General features: G+C 47.7%; 1 protein-coding gene across 2 annotated transcripts in view; it reads left to right on the top strand.

Moving 5' to 3' along the window:
- The window catches only part of LOC132378881 (general transcription factor II-I repeat domain-containing protein 2A-like), a 35,456-nt gene extending 14,706 nt beyond the window's left edge, over positions 1-20,750 (top strand). Inside the window, exon 2 of one of the 2 annotated variants that reach the window (XM_059946150.1) lies at positions 19,379-20,750. The gene's annotated coding sequence lies outside the window, so the exon portion shown is untranslated. Of the gene's footprint in view, positions 1-14,497; positions 14,799-19,378 lie in introns of those variants that run through there. The other variant, XM_059946149.1, reaches the window with a different exon arrangement.
- The last annotated feature ends 4,309 nt before the right edge of the window (positions 20,751-25,059 follow it).

The following is a 25,059-nucleotide window of genomic DNA, read 5'->3' as shown; positions in this document are numbered from 1 at the left end:
TACTTAGGATGTGCGCAGCACAACTGGCAGGTGTGTTTACTGATATTTTTAATCTCTCCCTCAACCAGTGTAGAGTGCCCTCCTGCTTCAAATTATCCACCATTGTCCCTGTACCAAAAAAGACCATGGTAACATGTCTGAACGACTGGCATCCTGTCACACTCACCTCAATAATAAGCAAATACTTTGAGAGGCTGTTCAAGAATTACATCTGCAGCTTGCCACCACCCAAACTGGACCCCCTACAATTCACCTACCGACACAACCGATTGACAGATGACACAATAGCCACTGCTCCACACACCATCCTTACACATCTGGAGTAGAAGGATGTATATGTGAGAATGCTGTTCTTGGACTACAGTTCAGCATTCAGCACCATAGTTCCATCCAGGCTCGACAAGTAGCTCAGAGACCTCGGCCTTGACCCTGCCTTGTGCAGCTGGATCCTGGACTTCCTGTCAGATCGCCAGTAGGAGGTAAGACTGGACTCCCTCACCTCCAACCCTCTGACTCTCAATACAGGAGCCCCAGCCCCTCAGGGTTGCGTACTGAGTCCCCTCCTTTATTCCCTGTATACCCATGACTGTATTGCCACTCACAGCTCCTAATTAAATTTGCCGATGACACAACATTGATTTGCCTTAACTCAAACAATAATGAGGTGGCCTATAGGGAAGAAGTCATCTCTCTGACACAGTAGTGTCAAGAAAACAACCTCTCCCTCAAAGTCACAAAACCAAAGAAGCTGGTTGTGGATTACAGGAGGAATAGAGACGGGCTAACCCCTATTGACATCAATAGATCTGGGTAAACAGTAGACAGTAAACAGTAAAGGGTAAACAGCTTTAAGTTCCTCGGCATCCACATCACAGAGGACCTGACGTGGTCTGTACACACCAGCTGTGTTGAAAAAGGCATAACAGAGCCTCTTTCACCTCAGATGGTTGAGGAAGTTTGGTATGGGGCCCCAAATCCTTTCTACAGGGGCACAATTGAGAGCATCCTGACTGGCTGCATCACTGCCTGGTATGGGAATCATACATCCTTAATCGCAGGACTCTGCAGAGAGTGGTGCAGACAGCCCAGCGCATCTGTAGTTGTGAACTGCTTATGATTCAGGACATTTATAAGGACAGGTGTGTAAAAAGGGCTTGTAGAATCATTGGAGACCTGAGTCACCCCAACCACAATCTATTCAAGCTGCTACCATCCGGGAAGCAGTACCACAGCATAAAAGCCAGGACCAACAGGCTCCGGGACAGCTTCTTCCACCAGGCCAGCAGACTGATTAACTCACGCCGATTTGAGTGTATTTCTATGTTACATTGACTGTTCTATTTATTATAAATGATTATGATTGCACATTGCACATGGCACATTCAGCTGGAGACGTAACATAAAGATTTTTACTCCTCATGCATGTGAAGGATGTAAGAAATAAAGACAATTTAAATTGATCCTAATGGACACAGGCAGCCAGTGTACTGATGCCCGAAACTATGAAATACACTTTCCTTTTTTCTTTTCTCGTTTAAGATTCTTGCTGCTGCATTTTGAACAAGCTGCAGCCAATTTATCTTTCTTAGGCAGTCCAGAAAAGAGTTCATTACAGTCATCTAATTGGCTAAACACAGAAGCATGTAACAATTTTCTTGCATTTTGAGATGTAATAAGAAATCTAATTCTTGCAATGTTCCTTTTATGAAAGAATGCAGTCTTAATAATACAGTTAATATGAGATTTGAAATTTAGCTCAGTCAATAATAGCACATAAATTCCTTACATCTAGCTTGATTTGTAAGGCCGGATGAACAAATTTGTTTCTAAAACTCACACTTTAGCAAGTGTGAATCACACTCTAATCACGTTTTGCATAAACCCCATATGTAGTGGCTCATAAAATCTGATGCACTGTAATCTGTCCAGAGTAAAGGGAAGGAGCTAAACACCAGGGGACTCTAAGAGAGACCTCGTTAACCACTAACCAGCCTATATGGCCAGTAAAGAAACCAGAGAGATCATATTGGTTAACAATAGACCATGCCATCCTCAATAAGACCACACTGAGATGGCATAGCTTTGATGCCAGCCCAGCCACAATCCTGAGTGGCCTGTCTCCAGAACAGCATTTTCTGATTCTGGACACTGTAAGTGGATTTTGAAGGCTCCTATTAGCACCTGAGTCACAAGACCGATTTGCCTTTCCTCTGGGTGGGCAGCAGTATATGTGGACCAGACTCCCCCAGGGATTCCACAATAGCCCAGCCATTCTTCATAAGGTCACAGCACAGACAATTCAACACCCTAGTGCTCGGCCATCTTACCATATGTAGGTGATCTACCAAATGCCTCGGAGGATGAAGCTGGTCACTTAGGGGTGATAGCCAGTGCTTCAGAAATACCGCTGTTGCCACTGCTGCTGGTTCGAGCCACTCCAATCAGAGGGGCTGCTGGTTCACGTCACTGCAACTGGAGAAGCTGCTGGTTCGAGTCACTGCCACTGGAGGGGCCGCTGATTCGAGTCACTGCCACTGGAGGAGCTGCTGGTTCGAGTCACTGCCACTGGAGGAGCTGCTGGTTCGAGTCACTGCCACTGGAGAAGCTGCTGGTTCAAGTCACTGCCACTGGAGGGGCCGCTGGTTCGAGTCACTGCCACTGGAGGGGGTGCTGGTTCGAGTCACTGCCACTGGAGGAGCTGCTGGTTCGAGTCACTGCCACTGGAGGAGCTGCTGGTTCACGTCACTGCCACTGGAGAAGCTGCTGGTTCGAGTCACTGCCACTGGAGGGGCTGCTAGTTTGAGTCACTGCCACTGGAGGAGCTGCTGGTTCACGTCACTGCCACTGGAGAAGCTGCTGGTTCGAGTCACTGCCACTGGAAGAGCTGCTGGTTCACGTCACTGCCACTGGAGAAGCTGCTGGTTCGAGTCACTGCCACTGGAAGAGCTGCTGGTTCACGTCACTGCCACTGGAGAAGCTGCTGGTTCGAGTCACTGCCACTGGAAGAGCTGCTGGTTCACGTCACTGCCACTGGAGAAGCTGCTGGTTCGAGTCACTGCCACTGGAGGGGGTGCTGGTTTGAGTCACTGCCACTGGAGGAGCTGCTGGTTCACATCACTGCCACTGGAGAAGCTGCTGGTTCGAGTCACTGCCACTGGAGAAGCTGCTGGTTCGAGTCACTGCCACTGGAGGGGCCGCTGGTTCGAGTCACTGCCACTGGAGGGGCCGCTAATTCAAGTCACTGCCACTGGAGGAGCCGCTGGTTCGAGTCACTGCCACTGGAGGAGCTGCTGGTTCGAATCACTGCCACTGGAGGGGCCGCCGATTCAAGTCACTGCCACTGGAGGAGCTGCTGGTTCGAGTCACTGCCACTGGAGGAGCTGCTGGTTCACGTCACTGCCACTGGAGGAGCTGCTGGTTCACATCACTGCCACTGGAGGAGCCGCTGGTTCGAGTCACTGCCACTGGAGTGGTCGCTGATTCGAGTCACTGCCACTGGAGTGGTCGCTGATTCGAGTCACTGCCACTGGAGGAGCTGCTGGTTCACGTCACTGCCACTGGAAGAGCTGCTGGTTCACGTCACTGCCACTGGAGGAGCTGCTGGTTCAAGTCACTGCCACTGGAAGAGCTGCTGGTTCACGTCACTGCCACTGGAGGAGCTGCTGGTTCACGTCACTGCCACTGGAAGAGCTGCTGGTTCACGTCACTGCCACTGGAGGAGCTGCTGGTTCAAGTCACTGCCACTGGAAGAGCTGCTGGTTCACGTCACTGCCACTGGAGGGGATGCTGGTTCGAGTCACTGCCACTGAAGGAGCTGCTGGTTCACGTCACTGCTACTGGAGGGGCTGCTGGTCCACGTCACTGCCACTGGAGGAGCTGCTGGTTCAAGTCACTGCCACTGGAGGGCCGCTGGTTTGAGTCACTGCCACTGGAGGAGCTGCTGGTTCGAGTAACTGCCACTGGAGGAGCTGCTGGTTCGAGTCACTGCCACTGGAGGGGCCGCTGATTCGAGTCACTGCCACTGGAGGAGCTGCTGGTTCGAGTCACTGCCACTGGAGAAGCTGCTGGTTCGAGTCACTGCCACTGGAGAGGCCGCTGATTCGAGTCACTGCCACTGGAGGAGCTGCTGGTTCGAGTCACTGCCACTGGAGAAGCTGCTGGTTCGAGTCACTGCCACTGGAGGGGGTGCTGGTTCGAGTCACTGCCACTGGAGGGGGTGCTGGTTTGAGTCACTGCCACTGGAGGAGCTGCTGGTTTGAGTCACTGCCACTGGAGAAGCTGCTGGTTCGAGTCACTGCCACTGGAGGGGTCGCTGATTCGAGTCACTGCCACTGGAGGGGGTGCTGGTTCGAGTCACTGCCACTGGGGGAGCTGCTGGTTCACATCACTGCCACTGGAGGAGCAGCTGGTTCACGTCACTGCCACTGGAGGAGCTGTTGGTTCGAGTCACTGCCACTGGAGTGGCCGCTGATTTGAGTCACTGCCACTGGAGGGGCTGCTGGTTCGAGTCACTGCCACTGGAGAAGCTGCTGGTTCATGTCACTGCCACTGGAGAAGCTGCTGGTTCGAGTCACTGCCACTGGAGGGGCCGCTGGTTCGAGTCACTGCCACTGGAGGGGCCGCTGATTCAAGTCACTGCCACTGGAGGAGCTGCTGGTTCGAATCACTGCCACTGGAGGGGCCGCCGATTCAAGTCACTGCCACTGGAGGAGCTGCTGGTTCGAGTCACTGCCACTGGAGGGGACGCTGATTCAAGTCACCCACTGGAGGGGCCGCTGGTTCGAGTCACTGCCACTGGAGAAGCTGCTGGTTCGAGTCACTGCCACTGGAGGAGCTGCTGGTTCGAGTCACTGCCACTGGAGTAGCTGCTGTTTCACGTCACTGCCACTGGAGGAGCTGCTGGTTCACATCACTGCCACTGGAGGAGCCGCTGGTTCGAGTCACTGCCACTGGAGTGGTCGCTGATTCGAGTCACTGCCACTGGAGTGGTCGCTGATTCGAGTCACTGCCACTGGAGGAGCTGCTGGTTCACGTCACTGCCACTGGAAGAGCTGCTGGTTCACGTCACTGCCACTGGAGGAGCTGCTGGTTCAAGTCACTGCCACTGGAAGAGCTGCTGGTTCACGTCACTGCCACTGGAGGGGATGCTGGTTCGAGTCACTTCCACTGAAGGAGCTGCTGGTTCACGTCACTGCTACTGGAGGGGCTGCTGGTTCGAGTAACTGCCACTGGAGGAGCTGCTGGTTCGAGTCACTGCCACTGGAGGGGCCGCTGATTCGAGTCACTGCCACTGGAGGAGCTGCTGGTTCGAGTCACTGCCACTGGAGAAGCTGCTGGTTCGAGTCACTGCCACTGGAGAGGCCGCTGATTCGAGTCACTGCCACTGGAGGAGCTGCTGGTTCGAGTCACTGCCACTGGAGAAGCTGCTGGTTCAAGTCACTGCCACTGGAGGGGCCGCTGGTTCGAGTCACTGCCACTGGAGGGGCCGCTGATTCGAGTCACTGCCACTGGAGGAGCTGCTGGTTCACGTCACTGCCACTGGAAGAGCTGCTGGTTCACGTCACTGCCACTGGAGGAGCTGCTGGTTCAAGTCACTGCCACTGGAAGAGCTGCTGGTTCACGTCACTGCCACTGGAGGGGATGCTGGTTCGAGTCACTGCCACTGAAGGAGCTGCTGGTTCACGTCACTGCTACTGGAGGGGCTGCTGGTTCGAGTAACTGCCACTGGAGGAGCTGCTGGTTCGAGTCACTGCCACTGGAGGGGCCGCTGATTCGAGTCACTGCCACTGGAGGAGCTGCTGGTTCGAGTCACTGCCACTGGAGAAGCTGCTGGTTCGAGTCACTGCCACTGGAGAGGCCGCTGATTCGAGTCACTGCCACTGGAGGAGCTGCTGGTTCGAGTCACTGCCACTGGAGAAGCTGCTGGTTCAAGTCACTGCCACTGGAGGGGCCGCTGGTTCGAGTCACTGCCACTGGAGAGGCCGCTGATTCGAGTCACTGCCACTGGAGGAGCTGCTGGTTCGAGTCACTGCCACTGGAGAAGCTGCTGGTTCGAGTCACTGCCACTGGAGGAGCTGCTGGTTCACATCACTGCCACTGGAGGAGCCGCTGGTTCGAGTCACTGCCACTGGAGGGGTCGCTGATTCGAGTCACTGCCACTGGAGGAGCTGCTGGTTCACGTCACTGCCACTGGAAGAGCTGCTGGTTCACGTCACTGCCACTGGAGGAGCTGCTGGTTCAAGTCACTGCCACTGGAAGAGCTGCTGGTTCACGTCACTGCCACTGGAGGGGATGCTGGTTCGAGTCACTGCCACTGAAGGAGCTGCTGGTTCACGTCACTGCTACTGGAGGGGCTGCTGGTCCACGTCACTGCCACTGGAGGAGCTGCTGGTTTGAGTCACTGCCACTGGAGAAGCTGCTGGTTCGAGTCACTGCCACTGGAGGGGTCGCTGATTCGAGTCACTGCCACTGGAGGGGGTGCTGGTTCGAGTCACTGCCACTGGGGGAGCTGCTGGTTCACATCACTGCCACTGGAGGAGCAGCTGGTTCACGTCACTGCCACTGGAGGAGCTGTTGGTTCGAGTCACTGCCACTGGAGTGGCCGCTGATTTGAGTCACTGCCACTGGAGGGGCTGCTGGTTCGAGTCACTGCCACTGGAGAAGCTGCTGGTTCATGTCACTGCCACTGGAGAAGCTGCTGGTTCGAGTCACTGCCACTGGAGGAGCTGCTGGTTCGAGTCACTGCCACTGGAGAAGCTGCTGGTTCACATCACTGCCACTGGAGGAGCCGCTGGTTCGAGTCACTGCCACTGGAGGGGTCGCTGATTCGAGTCACTGCCACTGGAGGAGCTGCTGGTTCACGTCACTGCCACTGGAAGAGCTGCTGGTTCACGTCACTGCCACTGGAGGAGCTGCTGGTTCAAGTCACTGCCACTGGAAGAGCTGCTGGTTCACGTCACTGCCACTGGAGGGGATGCTGGTTCGAGTCACTGCCACTGAAGGAGCTGCTGGTTCACGTCTCTGCTACTGGAGGGGCTGCTGGTCCACGTCACTGCCACTGGAGGAGCTGCTGGTTCAAGTCACTGCCACTGGAGGGCCGCTGGTTTGAGTCACTGCCACTGGAGGAGCTGCTGGTTCGAGTAACTGCCACTGGAGGAGCTGCTGGTTCGAGTCACTGCCACTGGAGGGGCCGCTGATTCGAGTCACTGCCACTGGAGGAGCTGCTGGTTCGAGTCACTGCCACTGGAGAAGCTGCTGGTTCGAGTCACTGCCACTGGAGAGGCCGCTGATTCGAGTCACTGCCACTGGAGGAGCTGCTGGTTCGAGTCACTGCCACTGGAGAAGCTGCTGGTTCGAGTCACTGCCACTGGAGGGGGTGCTGGTTTGAGTCACTGCCACTGGAGGGGGTGCTGGTTTGAGTCACTGCCACTGGAGGAGCTGCTGGTTCGAGTCACTGCCACTGGAGAAGCTGCTGGTTCGAGTCACTGCCACTGGAGGAGCTGCTGGTTTGAGTCACTGCCACTGGAGAAGCTGCTGGTTCGAGTCACTGCCACTGGAGGGGTCGCTGATTCGAGTCACTGCCACTGGAGGGGACGCTGATTCAAGTCACCCACTGGAGGGGCCGCTGGTTCGAGTCACTGCCACTGGAGAAGCTGCTGGTTCGAGTCACTGCCACTGGAGGAGCTGCTGGTTCGAGTCACTGCCACTGGAGGAGCTGCTGGTTCACGTCACTGCCACTGGAGGAGCTGCTGGTTCACATCACTGCCACTGGAGGAGCCGCTGGTTCGAGTCACTGCCACTGGAGTGGTCGCTGATTCGAGTCACTGCCACTGAAGGAGCTGCTGGTTCACGTCACTGCTACTGGAGGAGCTGCTGGTTCAAGTCACTGCCACTGGAAGAGCTGCTGGTTCACGTCACTGCCACTGGAGGGGATGCTGGTTCGAGTCACTGCCACTGAAGGAGCTGCTGGTTCACGTCACTGCTACTGGAGGGGCTGCTGGTTCGAGTAACTGCCACTGGAGGAGCTGCTGGTTCGAGTCACTGCCACTGGAGGGGCCGCTGATTCGAGTCACTGCCACTGGAGGAGCTGCTGGTTCGAGTCACTGCCACTGGAGAAGCTGCTGGTTCGAGTCACTGCCACTGGAGAGGCCGCTGATTCGAGTCACTGCCACTGGAGGAGCTGCTGGTTCGAGTCACTGCCACTGGAGAAGCTGCTGGTTCAAGTCACTGCCACTGGAGGGGCCGCTGGTTCGAGTCACTGCCACTGGAGGGGCCGCTGATTCGAGTCACTGCCACTGGAGGAGCTGCTGGTTCGAGTCACTGCCACTGGAGAAGCTGCTGGTTCGAGTCACTGCCACTGGAGGAGCTGCTGGTTCACGTCACTGCCACTGGAGGAGCTGCTGGTTCACATCACTGCCACTGGAGGAGCCGCTGGTTCGAGTCACTGCCACTGGAGGGGTCGCTGATTCGAGTCACTGCCACTGGAGGAGCTGCTGGTTCACGTCACTGCCACTGGAAGAGCTGCTGGTTCACGTCACTGCCACTGGAGGGGCCGCTGATTCGAGTCACTGCCACTGGAGGAGCTGCTGGTTCGAGTCACTGCCACTGGAGAAGCTGCTGGTTCGAGTCACTGCCACTGGAGAGGCCGCTGATTCGAGTCACTGCCACTGGAGGAGCTGCTGGTTCGAGTCACTGCCACTGGAGAAGCAGCTGGTTCGAGTCACTGCCACTGGAGGGGGTGCTGGTTCGAGTCACTGCCACTGGAGGGGGTGCTGGTTTGAGTCACTGCCACTGGAGGAGCTGCTGGTTCGAGTCACTGCCACTGGAGAAGCTGCTGGTTCGAGTCACTGCCACTGGAGGAGCTGCTGGTTTGAGTCACTGCCACTGGAGAAGCTGCTGGTTCGAGTCACTGCCACTGGAGGGGTCGCTGATTCGAGTCACTGCCACTGGAGGGGGTGCTGGTTCGAGTCACTGCCACTGGGGGAGCTGCTGGTTCACATCACTGCCACTGGAGGAGCAGCTGGTTCACGTCACTGCCACTGGAGGAGCTGTTGGTTCGAGTCACTGCCACTGGAGTGGCCGCTGATTTGAGTCACTGCCACTGGAGGGGCTGCTGGTTCGAGTCACTACCACTGGAGAAGCTGCTGGTTCATGTCACTGCCACTGGAGGTGCTGCTGGTTCGAGTCACTGCCACTGGAGGGGCCGCTGGTTCAAGTCACTGCCACTGGAGGAGCTGCTGGTTCACGTCACTGCCACTGGAGGGGCCGCTGGTTCGAGTCACTGCCACTGGAGGAGCCGCTGGTTCAAGTCACTGCCACTGGAGGGGCCGCTGGTTCGAGTCACTGCCACTGGAGGAGCCGTTGGTTCAAGTCACTGCCACTGGAGGAGCTGCTGGTTTGAGTCAATGCCACTGTAGGAGCTGCTGGTTCACGTCACTGTCACTGGAGGGGCCACTGGGTCCTGATGCTCTTGGAGATGTTATCAAAATTCTGGGATTTATTCAAACAAACTGTAGTTCATATTGCAAACTCGAGGAAATCTGCAGATGCTGGAAATTCAAACAACAACACACACAAAATGCTGGTGAAACACAACAGGCCAGGACGAAGGATCTCGGCCCGAAACGTCGACAGCGCTTCTCCTTATAGATGCTGCCTGGCTTGCTGTGTTCCACAAGCATTTTGTGTGTGTTGTTGTAGTTCATATTGACCTCTTTCAATTTGATGTTTTCTTTGTGTCCTTGCCCATTCATTTTTGTTGCAGATTGGCAAGCTGGAGGTTAGTGGGATCTGTTAGTTTTTGTGTGAGGGAGGGGTTGGAGGGCACTTGGGCTTTGTGAGATACGGTGTGGGAGGATTAATATCTTTCTTTCAATTACCTATATGGTTTTCTGTATTCTATGGCTATCTGGAGAAGACAAATCTCAGAATTGTGTCTGCGTACATACTTTGAAATACGGGTAGTGCAGGTAAGTGAACCTGTTGTGATGGTGGGACAACATCAGTAATCATCATCTTGACAGAGAGGGAGGCACACGAGTGCAAAAAATGGAAATTAAAATTAGAATTAGAATATAGTTAGATTTTACATCTATCCCACAGGGTGCGTGAGTAAATATTTTTGCGTTATGACTCTATCACAATGTACAGACATGTGAATTTACAAGCCTAATGGCTTGTAGAAAGAAGTTGTCCTGTAGGATGTTGGTCCTGGCTTTAATGCTGTGGTAGCGTTTGCCAGATGGAAGCAGCTGAAGCAGATTATGGTTGGGGTGACTGGTGTCCCTGATGGTCTTCCAGACTTCTTTCTGCACCTGATGCTATAAGTGTCCTCGATGGAGGAAAGTTCAGATCCACAGACACACTGGGTTGTCCGTACCACTCTCAACAGCGCCCAGCGATCAGGGTTGGTGCAGTTCCCATACCAGGTGGTGGTACAGTCAGTCAGTATGCTCTCAATGTTGCCCCTGTAGAAGGTCTGGAGGTATTTAGGGGGTCCGTGCTGAACTTCTTCAGTCACCTGAGGTGGAAGAGACGCTGTTGTGCTTTTTATTTGCCAGAAAACTGGTGTGTACAGAGCAGGAGAAAGATACTGGTGTGAAGGAAACACCTCCAGAAGGGGAAACAGAGAAAATTTTTATAGATGCGTCTCAGAGGTATGTAGATAAAAAGCCAAGGACTGGATGGACCATGGTGAAGGAAACAGGTGAGGAATTAGCTGCAGGAAACACTGGACTCAGGTTAAACTGGTTGACTCACTTTCTTGTTGCCTCACAGACAGAACAAGGGATCAGTTGTTAGTGTCATTGCAGAAAATCTAAGTGGTGAACACCAACCTAGCCACATCTAACCACAACTGATGGAAGTGGACCCACAGATGAAAGAGGATGGGAACACAAATGCAGAAGACGGAGAGAGAGAGAGAGAGAGAGCGTGTCAGCAAACTGTGAGCAAAGTTTAAAGTATAATGGTAACTATACTTTGTAATAAAGGCTGGCTCTTGGAGGTAGATGATTAGTTCTATAGATCGGAATTGAAAGATATTGGGGAAAATAGATGGGAAGTAACACCACGTTCCACAACCTCAATGTCAAGGCAGACCAAGAAGGAGAGAAGTAATCGCACGCAGCATCGGAAGGCAGCCACCCCAGTTGAACGGGAAATGAACACAAATTACCCTTTCTGTGATTGGACCAGCGATTGGAAGAAGATTCCAGGAGGGAGTGCCATTGGGAAAGGCCTTTGCAGCTATTCAAATAGAGTCTGCCCCAAACCCTCCTGGAGATCGATCAAAAAGACTGAATCAACACACACAAAGTGCTGGAGGAACTCAGCAGGTCAGGCAACACCTATGGAAATGAGTAAACAACCTTTCAGTCCTGAAGAAGGGTCTCGTCCCGAAACGTTGATTGTTTATTCATTTCCATAGATGCTGCCTGACCTGCTGAGTTTCTCCGGTATTTTGTGCGCTGCTCCAGATTTCCGCTATCTGCAGAATTTCTTATGCTTATGATCAAAAAGACTGTCAACGTCATTCTGTCATGGCATGGGGTGTGAACTGTTATCTGTTAACCTGAAACAAGGTTACCTTTCTGTGACCCTGCCCACAGAGTGCCTATTGACTACCACAACTGATAGCTTTAGCTATCAGAGATTGAAGGAGTGATCAAATGACTGGAAAATTTTATTGTCATCTATGTGCCATCTTGTAGACAGCCAGTTAGGGATGTTAGATAGTGTAGATGTAGATTCACGTAGGTTAATAACTGAGGAAGGGATCTGAAGTGGAGAGCATTTTTGCTGCCCTGCTTAATCAGATCCGCCTTAAATTTTTGCCTTCCTAGGACACATTTATGTCCAGGGACCAAGAGTAAGGTACATTAAGGAGTATTCTGGAGTTATGTGAATATAGCAGATATTAATTCAAACAAGAACGAGGCTTCAATTCTTATTGTAAATGTAAATAAGTTGACGAAGCTTGTAATTAGCGTTCAGTTTTTTTGTAAATGGCAAGCTGTAATTTGAAGTTAATTGCATAAACTGCTCCACAGACTAAGAGATTGCATATGCAAGAGCCAAACATTAAGACAATGGGGTTGTGCTAATTGGCTTGCATAAAGCCAGGTAACATGACCAAGTCACTTGCACCATGGCGACTCGAGTGTAAGCTGGCAGACCAGACGGATGTTGTCACTTAGCATATCAAACATGGTTACAGGTATAGGAAGTCAAAAGTTTTTGTGTATTTATCATAGTTGTGTACTCGGAAACAGCCCTGACAACATTAATTTTGGGTGATTAGCTTCCCTATTATCAGAAGGTTTTCGAATACTTACACAAATTCAGGCATTTTGATCTTCACAGGTGTCTTCTCAATTACAAAGCGCTTCCCCTATGTATCTCAAAGGAACCATTTTTCAACACAAAATATTGAAGTGAATAATGTCATTGCAGCTATTGAAATTTTACTGAATCACCTTCTGTTACGTTTGGTCTTAAGGGTATAAACTGTGATGTACCTTTGGGTTTGTGGGCCTCTATTGAGAGTGTCTCCAGAATGATGCCAGACCGTTGTGTTGAATCTGAGGTCTCAGTTGATCAGGATTGACCATGGATGTTGTGTCCTAGCTGTCTAGATACATGAGCCTGGGCAGTACAATACAGAGAACATGATGTTGCCCATGTAGTAAGCTCTACCTCTCCACGCAGCTGATGAACTCTAAGGAACAGCGGAGACCGATACAGACTGGCTGCAGGAGTTGTTAGTCAGCATTGAACTCAACATAGGACTACCTCAGGTACTCCAGCTTCGGACTTTTCCTTGGGGTTTACTGAGTATAGCCCCAAGGCAGAAAATGTTTGGGAACAGAGGCTTCCTTCTCCTAGATGAACTGCCAGCTATGGCTGATGAGCCCTGTCTGCCTGAAGCAACTGGTTTCAAGGTGTCAGTAACCTGCCTATGCCCCTTCTCCTGCCAGTCGAAATGGTTCTGCTGGGCTTAGTACCTAAGCCACACATGAAGACCAGGAGCTCAATTTGATTGTCAGGGGCTATTTGAGTTGCATGCCATTGGGAGCATTTAATAGGTAGTGGGAGCTTGTTCCTATTGGTACTCCCAGCTATATCAATCTTAGGAAGCTTGTGCTAAATAAAGACTTTTACATCGCCAGCTCAGTGCATCACCAGTGACTTTGATCACAGTCACAACAGAAACATAAGTTGATCTTGTGTTCTTGCTTCACTGCATTAAGTCATTTGTTCATTAGTAAAGCTATCTATGCTCAGACTTGAACTAATTTTCCTCCCCCTTCCCACAAGAGCTTCTGTCCTCAGCTTCCTTCATTGCTAGAATGAGGCTAAACACTATCTGTAGGAACAGCACTTCATATTCCACCTGAGTAGAATAGTACAAACAAAGGCACGAATATTGAATTCTCCAATTTGAGGTCAACCGCCCCTCACTGCCCCTTTGTGATCTCTTCCCTTGAACTACCCAATTCTTCCCACACTCATTCCAGCCCCTATCACCCATCTTCAGTTTCCCACTCCCATTATTCCCATCTGCTTTCCTCCCTTCCCGTCCTTGATTCCATGCTCCACCTTTTTCTGTTATCAGAATTCATTTTTTGATGCTCTCTGCTGCCTCCACCTATCACCTCCTGGCTTCTGTCACTATATATGCTCCTCCTCCACCTGCCAATTTCCCCATCTCACCTGGACCCTCCTATCATTTTCTAGCTGTTGCTCCATCCGTTCCATAAGAATGTAATATGTAGGAGCAGAATTAGGCCATTCGGCCTATCATGTCTGCTCCACCGTTTCATCATGCCTAATCCATGTTTCCTCTCCACCCTGCCCCCCAACCCTTCAAGCCCTGACCAATCAAGAATCTATCAACATCTGCCTTAAATATATGTAAAGATGGCTTCCACAGCTGCCCGTGGCAAAGAATTCCACAGATTCACCTCTCTCTTGCCAGAAAAATTCCTCCTCATCTCCTTTCTTAAAGGATACCCTTCTATTCTGAGGCTGTGTCCTCTGGCCTTAGACTCTCCCATGATAGGAAACAATCTCACCACATCCATTCTGTGAAGCCCTTTCACTATTTGATAGGTTTCAATTAAGTCACCCTTCATTCTTCTGAATTCTAGTAACACAGGCCCAGAGCCATCAGATGTTCTTTATATGACAAGCCATTCAATCCTGCAGTCATTTTCAAGAACCTCTTTTGAACCCTCTTCAGTTTCAGAATGTCTTTTCTAAGGTAAGGGGCCCACAACTGCTCACAATACTTCAAGTGAGGCCTCACCAGTGCTTTATAAAGTCTCAACATTATGTTCTTGTTTTTATATTCTAATTCCTCCAGAATATAAATTATACTTCATATAAATATAGATTAAATCCTCTCCACCTTTTTATAGTGGCTATCTCCCCTCTATCTTTCATTCCAGATGAAAAGACTCAATATGAAACACTAACTGTCCTTTTCCTTCCACAGATACTGCCTGACCCACTGAGTTCCTCCAGCGTCTTGTCTTTTTGTTCATATTCCTGCATCCGCAGTCTCTTGTGTCTCCACAGAACTAGGTCTTCTTGTTTGAAGTAGGGAAGGTAACACTGACTTCACGATGTGCTTTCATAAATGGCAGGTTGGTAAATAGATAAATTGGTGTATTATCGTCATATGCTGAGGAACAGTGAAGTCTCATCACATCGGTAAATTGAAGGAGTACAAGGGAAAAGCAATAAGAGAGGGCAGAATAAAATGTTACAGTTACAGATAAAGGGTACTGCAGGTGAGGAAGTTATTTTATATCGGTGGTATAGAGGCCGTCCTTGAGTCTGGTGGTACGTGCTTTCAGGTTTTTGTGTCTTCTGCCTGATGGGGGGGGGGGGGGGGAGAAAAAGAAAATATAAGAGGAGGAGGGGCTTTGATGATGTTGGCTGCTGTACGAAAGTCACAGGGTAACACAGTATGGGAGCATGTTCTTCAGCCCCTGCATCTGCCATAAAGTAATGTGAATTTGTTTGGTTTATTGCTGTCACATGGACTGAGACATAGTGCAAAGCTTTTCTTTCATACTTGTGGGATATCAAGGTAAAACTATAACAATGCAGAGTAAGGCTACAGACAGAGTGCAGAGCAGTTAAACATTAAGGTCATAACGAGGTAGATTGTGTGGTCAAGAGTCAAATTTATCACACTAGGAAACAATTCAATAGACTTATAACAGAGGGTGGAAGCATCCTTAACCCTGGAGGTCAATGCTTTCAGGTGTTTGGAGAATAGAGAATGTTCAGGGTCCATTCTCCATTGTATTCAACTCATCCATGTCTCGTGTCCATTCATCAACATATGGCACATAGAACAGTAGAGCACAGGAACAGGTCCACTATGTTGTGCCAAACTAATTAAGCTAATGACACCTAATGCTTTCTGCCTCCATCGTGCCCCTTTACCTCTGCCATGGTATTTCGGGTGCCCCTCTAGATATTTCTGAAGTGCAAGAGTCTGCCTTCGTAGCCATTTGAAACTCAAGCTGCCTTCTGAATGAATAGTTCTGAGTGATACACCCTCCAGATTGCTTACTCAACTTCAATCTATACCTTTGCTCCTGAACATTTCAAAGTTAACGTATTATAAAAGTACTGTAAATATATATAAAACTATATACTATGCTGAGATTCAGTTTCCTGCAGGTTTTCACAGTTCCACTAAGAAAAACAATAGAGTTAATGAAAAACTACACACAAAGACTGGAAAACAACCAAATGCAAAAGGCAAACTGCAAATACAAAGAAAACAAATAGTAAATAAATAAGGAAGCTGATTGATAGATAGATAGATAGATAGATAGATAGATAGATAGATAGATAGATAGATAGATAGATAGATAGATAGATAGATAGGCAGATAATACTAAGAACATGATTTGTAGAGTCCTTGAAAGTGAATGCTTAGGTTGTGGAATCAGTTCAGAGTTGAGGTGAGTGAAGTTATCTACAAACGTACATTGGGTTAGGAGCCCAATGGTTGAAGGGTAATAACTGTTCCTGACATACAAAAAAGCTGGATGAACTCAGCAGGTTGGGCAACATCCATTGACTGCTCCTTTCAGCGGATGCTGCCCGACCTGTTGAGTTCGTCCAGCTTTTTTGTACGTCTTGATTTGACCACCGCATCTGCAGTGCACTTTGTGTTTATAACCGTTCCTGAACCTGGTGTGATGTGCTGTGGGACCTAAGAACTCTGTACCTCCTTCTCAATGGCAGAAGTGAGAAGGGAGCATGGCCTTGATGGTGGGGGTCTTTGATAATGGATGCTGTGTGTTTCTGGCAGCACTGCCTGTAGGTGTGCTCAGCGATGGAAAGGGTTTTTCCTGTGATCGATCACTTTCTGTAGGCTTTTTCATTCTTGGGCATTGGTGTTTCCATACCAGTGGTGTTTCCCATTTCTACTAAAGGAAAATGCTTCCTAATATCTATCCTATTCATGGCCCTTGGAATTTTTGCCTACCTCTATCGGTTTCCCCAACACGTTCTTATGTTCCGAGGAAAACAAACTGAACCTATCCAGTCTCACATCAAAGCTCTATTTCTGGAAATTTCTGGTTGAAGCTCCCCCACCCCTTCCCCAGTATTACCACACCCATGACTGGACAATACTTCGTCAGGCATCCATTCAGAGTAAAACTGGAGTGAACTACTATCCTGGTGTGGGGTCCTCCTGTGTGATGTTCCTGTGAACACAAAGCTGTGTGGCCAGGGTCTGCAATGGAGTTGAGCTGGCACCTGACTCTCTCTAATTAAATTGGAATTGGTATTGGTTTATTATCGTCACATGTACCAAGATACAGTGAAAACCTTTTGTTCGCATGTTGTCTGGGCAGATCATTCTTTACATAATAAGTACATTGTGGTTGTAAAAATTCAAAATGCAGGACATAGTGCAACACCTATGGAGAAAGCACAATGTGGAAAAAACACAGTAAGTTTGTTTGAAGTTGTTAAATGTCCCACAGTACAGTGCCTGCCTTCCATATAGATCATTTTATTGTGTTCAGTTCTGATCACTTCATTATAGGGAGGAAGTAGAAACTTTAGAGAGGGTGCAGAGGAGACTTGTCAAGATTCTGCCTGGATCAGAGAGCTAAGGCTGTTCTCTTTGGAGAGAAAGAGGATAAGAGGTGATGATAGAGTTGCATAAGATGATTTAAGACATAGATTGCTCAGCCAGCACTTCTTTCCCAGGATAAAAGGGGGCATAGTTTTAAGGTGATTGGAGGGAAGTATAGTGGGGATATCAGTATTAGTGAGCATGCAGACAACAATAAACCAATTAATTTACAACTTATCAGCTTACAAATTCAGCAATGTGGAAAGAATCTGGAGCACCTAATCTCCTTTTCTAACACCTGCATTTCAATATACGACACATATGTGATGTCCTGTCAGATATTTTAACTAGACTTTGCTGTATGCATCCGTTTTCCTCTCCCCAGTCCTTCCCTGCACCCCTCATCAAGCCAGATGCATGTCCCTTCCTAGGGGTCTCAGGAAAACCTAGAGCATCTATTAACTCAGATGAATCTGTGGAACTTCACGGACTCTTGGTTGCTGCTTGTGGAGTTCTCTGCAGATGCAAAGGATGGGTGAATCAACATGCATTCATCAGCAAAGGACTGGCAGTACAACAATCATCATTGCCTCTAGTCTAGAGACCCCCACCTGAAACACAGCTAATCACCACATGTTACCGCTGGTGGCAAGGAAATAGATTGAACCCAGTGATACAGATCCCACGTCATTGGGATAGGGCTATTGGCCAAAGGAACATCCTTATCACGAAGGCTGGGAACCTGGAGGTGATGCTGTTCCATGACATCAGTCCCTCAGCCTCCTGCACAGTCAGGACTTAAAATATAACCGTTCTACAAATAACAGTGACTACTATTTTGTGCTTTTAAATACTCATGAGAAAAGCTAGATAAACAGTCTATCCATAAGAAAAATAACCAAATAATCAAGCAATTAGTTAATTAGCTCCCATGAACAAAGGTTTAAAATAAAGATGCAAGAAGCTGATAATTTGTAGATTTTGGTTTTGCTGGTAGATCCATTTATAGACAAGAAAGAAGAAAGAATATGAATTTTCAAATTTCCATTCCCACGATTATATTCATCACGCAATGAGTTTTCCAGTCTCTGAGTAACATTTGTGTTTCTAAGGTCAGAGAGTAAACAAGTATAGTTCAAAAGGCTTTGATAATGTATTGTCATAGCTTGAGAAGTAAAGCTGAAAGGTAGGTTTCCATAATTGCCTGAAGATACATGCTTACTGGAGCTGATGGAGTTTGTATTACAGCATACTTGCTTTTGATCTTTTTAAACTCAGGACATTGCTAACGGGGAAGCATTCATTATCCACTCCTAACTGCTCTTGAGAAGTTAATGGCAAATTGCTGCCTTGAGCCACTGCTGTCCTTTTGGTGAATGCACTCCCCGTTGTTGCTGGATGGGGAATTCCAGGGCTTAGACCCAATGATAAAGAAGGGATGGTGATTCATTTCCAAGCCACTCAGTTTGCAGAGAGTGGCGAACACAGCCCAGACCATTACTCAAATCAGCCTCCACTCATTCTGTCTACGGCCTTCACTGCCTCAGGAAAGTAGCCAACATAATCAAGGACCCCTCCCACTTCTTCTCTTTTCCTGTTATGTCACTGGGTAGAAGATACAAAAGCTTGGGAATACGTACCAACAGGCTCTAGAACAGCTTCGATCCTGCTGTTGTCAGACTCCTATACACTAAATGATGATCTCGTGATCTGCCAATCTAACTGAGTGTGGCCCTTTCGCTTCATTTGTCTATCTGTGCTGCACTTTCCCTGTAACAGTAACACTATATTCTGCATTATATTTTCTCTTTTACTTATGGATGGAATGGTTTGTCTGGATGGCGTGCTTCTTTGCTTTGTCCTCTATCTTGGCACTGTACACGAGGCATCAATAGACCGATAAGCCAATACCACGTCAGCACTTAAAAGGAACCTTGTAGTTGCTGATGCTCCCATCTCCTTCTGGGTGACGGAGATCAAGAGGTTTGGGAGCCACCACAGGAGTAGCCTGAGTGAGTAACTGCAGTGCGTTGTGTGCATGCTGGAAGTTGGAGCCACAGGGTGCCAGTGATAGAAGGAATGAATGTTTAAATTGGTTGATAAGCTGCCAGTTTGGTGGGTTGCTTTAACCTGGATGGTGCTTGTGCTGCCATGTGAAGAACATTACATCACGCTCTTGAATTTTGCCTTGCAGGTGCTGGTGATGGAATACATGTGTGACCAAGTAACCAGAGGTTAAAGCCCTATTTTCCTTATTTGCAGGAGAACACACACTGATCTTCACTTAGAGGTCATCAGTGGAAAGGGTGAAGAGCATCAATGCCTCAGAAGATTCTTTTTTGGGCCAGACATGAAGAAGGACAGCCAGTGTCTCTAATTCATTTGGAATTTGAGGAGATTCAGTATGTCTCCAAAGACTCCAGCTAATTTCTACAGATGTTCGGTGGACATTCTGAGAGGCTACATCACTGCCTGGTGTGGAAGCTCCAACGGGCAGAGTCAAGAGAGGCTGCAGATGGTGGTGGACTCAGCTAGTTCCATTATGGGCACCATCAAGGACATTCTCAAAACGTAGTGCCTCAAGAAAGCTGCATCCACTAATAAGGACCTTCACCTTCTGGGACATGCCCTCTTCTCATTAGGGATCAAGTACAGGAGCCTCAAGATCTACACTCAGCATTTTAGGATCAGCTTCTTCCTGTCTGCCATCAGATTTCTGAATGATCCATGAATCAGTCAATACTACCTTGTTATTCCACTTTTGCACTATTTATTTATTTTTTATTTTATTGTAACACTTGCTAGATACTTATGCTTTGCACTGCTGCTACAAAACAAGTTTCATGACTTACATCAGTGATCAGTGTTGAGAAGTGTATGATTAATCACTTTGATAGAAGAAATAAAAAGGTTGACTATTTTCTAAATGGAGAGAAAATACAGAAAACTGAGGTGCAAAGGGACCCGGGAGTCCTTGTGCAGGATTCCCTAAATGTTAATTTGCAGGTTTAGTCTGTAGTAAGGAAGCAAATGTTGTAATGTTGAGACTTTATAAAGCACCTGTGAGGCTTCACCTGGAGTATTGTGAGCAGTTGTGGGCCCCTTACCTTAGAAAGGACATTCTGAAACTGAAGAGGATTTAAAGGAGGTTCACGAAAATTATTCCAGGATTGAATGGCTTGTCATGTAAAGAGCGTTTGATGGCTCTGGGGCTATATTCACTAGAATTCAAAAGAATGAAAGATGACCTAATTGAAACCTATTGAATGGTGAAAGGCCTTGACAGAGTGGGTGTGGAGAGTCTAAGACCAGAGGAAACAACCTCAGAGTAGAGGGCATCCTTTTAGAATGTCAAGAAGGAGGAATTTCTTTAGCCAGAGAGTGGTGAGTATGTGGAATTCTTTGCCACAGGCAGCTGTGGAACCCAAGTCTTTATCTATTTATGGCAGAGGTTGCTAGTTTCTAGATTGGTCAGGGCATGAAGAGATACGGCGAGGAGGCAAGAGATTGGGGCTGAGAGGAAAACTAGATCAGCCATGATGAAATGGTGCAGCAGACTCGATGGGCCGAGCGGCCTGGTTCTGCTCCTAAATCTTATGGTCTCATAATAAACATGGTTCTGATTCTGATACAGGCTGCGACAATTAAATATTTTTAATGTCTTTCATATAAGATTTGGTTTCAGAAATACTGACATACTAAAAACAAGTAAGTTTATTAATATAGACAATATACCCTTCCCAACAGAATGGCACTCTATGCATTTGCTTGGGATGTACTGAGCCATTTCGAGGAATTGCTGCACTGGTTGTCTGTCTCTGGGTAGCACTTTTGCTTCTGAGGCAGAAGGGTTGTAGGTTCACACCCCACAATGGGTGAAAAACATTAGCAGACTGTGTCGAGGAAATTCTAAACTGCTTCAGGTACTATTCTTTGGAGGTGACAATGAACTATCAACGGGAGGGCATTGTCTTATGAAGAGACATAGGAGATTTAAAAGGGAATATTTTCTATACAGAATGTTTGATATCTGGAACGGAATATGCTACCAGAGGAGTCTGAGCAATCAGATACAATAACTATAAATGAGGCAATATATACAACTGTATATAGGCAAGGCATAGAAGAATACACCCCTGAAACCAAGTGAAACTGGAACTAGAAGTCATAGGTTCAGGATAAAAGGTGAAGTATTTAAGGGGAATCTGAGGGGAAACTTCTTCAAGCAGAGGGTGGTGAGAATGTGGAACGAGATGGCAGCAGATGTGGTAGATATGGGTTCGATTTCAACATCTTAGTAAAATTTGGGTAAGTACATGGATAGGAGGGTTATAGTCCATGTGGATGAGATGGGACTAGGCAGAATGACAGTTTGGCATGGACGAGGTGGGCTGGTTTCTGAACTGTAGTGTTCTATGATTCTAAATAGAATTAGTGTAGATGGGATGAAGATTGGCTAAAACATAGAGAGATAAAGGGCCCATTTCTGTTCTGAACAACTTCATGACTCTTTGACTGTATGAACTGAGACTCTGTCTTTCCTTAGATGGGTGGATGCAGACAGCAGTTACGTGCTCCATCATGGACTATCGCTTCATAGTTGATGAGCAAACTGGCTTCTCTGTTCCTGACCGTGCAGCAATGATCACACTTCAAGATGCACTAAGGTTATAAAAGTGTGGCTATACAAAGTCTTCCTCCTCCATTTGCACATCCATTATCTTGAGACAATTATTTTATTTCCACATTACTATGAAACTATTTGGCTGTTTGTCAGCAGCTCTGACTTGTTGTGTTGCAATCAAAGCACAGAAACAGCTTGTTTGTAAACCCACCCCACCTCCCCATACACCCTCACCTCATTGGTACACCAGAAAGAGAATCAGGTTGGTTATCTATATAGGACCCTGGTCAGACCCCACTTGGAGTACTGTGCTCAGTTCTGGTCACCTCACTACAGGAAGGATGTGGAAGCCATAGAAAGGGTGCAGAGGAGATTTACAAGGATGTTGCCTGATTTGGGGAGCATGCCTTATGGGATTAGGTTGAGTGAACTCGGCCTTTTCTCCTTGGAGTGATGGAGGATAGAGGTGTATAAGGTAATAAGAGACATTGATCATGTGGATAATCAGAGACTTTTTCCCAGGGCTGAAATGGCTAACATGAGAGGGCACAGTTTTAAGGTGCTTGGAAGTAGGTACAGAGGGGCTGTCAAGGGTATGTTTTTTTATGCAGAAAGTGGTGAGTGCGTGGAATGCTGCTGGAGGTGGATACAATAGGGTCTTTTAAGAGACTCCTGGACAGGTACATGGAGCTCAGATAAATAGAGGGCTATGGATAAACTTAGGTAATTTCTAAAGTAAATACACAGCATTGCGGCTGAAGGGCCTGTATTGTGCTGTAGGCTTTCTATGTTTCTATCATGGACATATCGTGAAATTCATTCTTTTTCAGCAACAATACAGCTCTTGACATAAAACGTACTATAAATTACAATAAATAGATAGATAGATAAATAAATAAAAGGCAAATAAGTAAACAAATAAATAAATAGTGTGAAAGGAGAGCTAAATAGTCAAGTCTTTATTGCTTCCCAGAGTTTGTGTGTTGAAGACCATTTGCTGTCCATCCCTAATTGCCTGTGGAATGAGAATATGAAGTGGTTGTGTAAAGTGACCTGGATGGGAATGCAATGAGCAAGATTACTGATTACACAAAAGCTTGTGGAGTCGTAGATACTAAAGAAATTTGCTTAAAGGTACATGGGGAAATAGATCAGTTGGAAAATGGGGCAGGGGCAGGGAGTGGGTGCATATCGAATTTAACCCAGGCAAGGGTGGAATAATGCACTTTGGGAGATCAAATTCTGGTAGGAAGTGTTATCTAAATAGAGAGACCTTGTGAGCTTTGGGGTGAGTTGGGGTGAGTTGGGGTGCGTCCATGGCTCCCTGAAAGTGGCAAATCAGGTGGGTAGGATGGTGCAAAGGGCAATTGGTATGTTTGCCTTCAAAGTCAGAGGCACTGAGCGTAAGAGTTGGGATATCATGTTACACTGGAGTTCTTGTCGCCACAATGCGGGAAGGATGTAGCAGCAATAGAGAAACCGCAGAGGAGATTCACCACAATGTTGTCTGACTTTATTCACACCTCCTCCCTTCTTCCTACTCTCTCAATACAACCTTTGCCCCTTTCTTCTTCCTGTACGTTGTTAACCTTTACCCATTCGTGCAGCGTAGCATTTGATTGGACAGCTGTGTCGCTGAATACGTAAACGGAAAGACAAATCTCCCTGAGCCCACACTATCATTCTTTACTGACCAAACGTCTGCTCAAATGGCTTTCAGCTGGATTCAGTAATGTTGAAATCTTCTCTTTAAATTGATTGCTTCTTGTCATCAGTTCTGAGAAAACAAAACAGAGCACATTGTTGTTTTGTTAATATTGCCCTGAAAGTCATCTCAATAAGATTTGTATACATATATAAAAGGAGTCTTCAACATCTAAGACTTGGGAATGAAGAGATCCTATCTGCAAAACTTCTGTTGGCAGTAAGTGCAGGCAGTTTTCCCAAGCTATATGAGGAGTAATGAGTTACGTATCCTTGGAAACACAGACCCTTGCAGCTGTTTCTTCAGTAACTTTGAGTAATTGGTAAATTATTTCTGGGAGAAAACAGCAGTGATAAAAAAGGAAACGTTTTATTTTTAATTCATGTTGAACTAACGCAAATTTTTTTGCATGAATCAAGATTCTTATTTCCTTGGGGATAGATTAAGAATATTTCCCTTAGTTCTTTATGAACTTGAAGCATGAATTGGGAAGTACTGTCCTTTCTGCAGCCACATGTAACAAGGGATGCAATGGGGTTGTGTCCAGGTGAATGGAACCTGTGAGCATGTGGTGTGTCTCTGAGAGCACGGGCCTGTCTGCACTGTCCTGCATTTCTAGATGGACCTTGGACTCTGCTGAGTTCTAACCACAACCAAATCAACAAAGAAGACTGTGTGCTTTATTCTTGGATAACAACACACTGGCCTGTGTGGAGTCAGCACATTCTCCCCATGACCCTATGGATTTCCTTCCTCCCGCAATCCAAGGATAGCTGGGACTAATAGGGAGGATGATAAGGTTGGTGAAGTGAGTTGCCAGTGAATGGCCTATTTCCATGTTATATGACCCTGCGATATGAGGTTCAGCTGACACAACCACAGACCCTGCTACGCGTCCCTCGCAGGCTTGCTGCACACCTGCTTCGGCAATTGCGCTTATGAATATGCTGCTAACTACTGTTTCGTTATAGCGGTATTTAACTCCCTCCTTTTCATTGTAGTCTTGTCAAAACTTGACCTAAAGCTCAGGATCAATACACATACTGTTTACCCTTGTACTTGTCTGGGGAAAGGACTACCATTTTGACTGACGCTGGAAAGGAGTAGACTGCATTTAGTATTTAATTATTGCTCTCAGCTGCAGTGTTGGTAATTCCAGTGAGTCGTTTCTCTCTGAGAAAAGCAGTTTCTCCTCATCTCTATCCTAAATTTACTCTCCTGGATCTTGAGGCGAGACCCTTTGTTCTAGTCTCACTTACAGTGAAAATAACTTTCCGTCTCTACCTTATCCATCCCTTTTATAATTTGACATCTCCTCTCATTCTTCTGAATTCCAGTGATTATAGTCCTGGGAGTCTCAATCTCTCCTCATAGGTACCACTCTCATCACCAGGGTCAATCTGGTGAACCTCCCCCATATAGGATTTGTGTAGAAATGGTTGGCTGGAGATCAGCATGGTCTCTTTGGGCCAAAGACCCTGTTCCCATCCTCTCTGTATCTCTCTATAACTCCAACAACACGTCATGTACAGATATGATCCCACCATTATTATCTATTTCCTGGGTGTTATTGACAATAATATATAAATTCACCACACTATTTGTCGCCTTTGA

The sequence above is a fragment of the Hypanus sabinus genome, chromosome 21 (genome assembly GCF_030144855.1).
Source record: "Hypanus sabinus isolate sHypSab1 chromosome 21, sHypSab1.hap1, whole genome shotgun sequence".
Taxonomy (NCBI): domain Eukaryota; kingdom Metazoa; phylum Chordata; class Chondrichthyes; order Myliobatiformes; family Dasyatidae; genus Hypanus; species Hypanus sabinus.
Note: the sequence above shows the minus strand (reverse complement) of the source record. Positions and strands in the feature narration are given on the sequence as shown.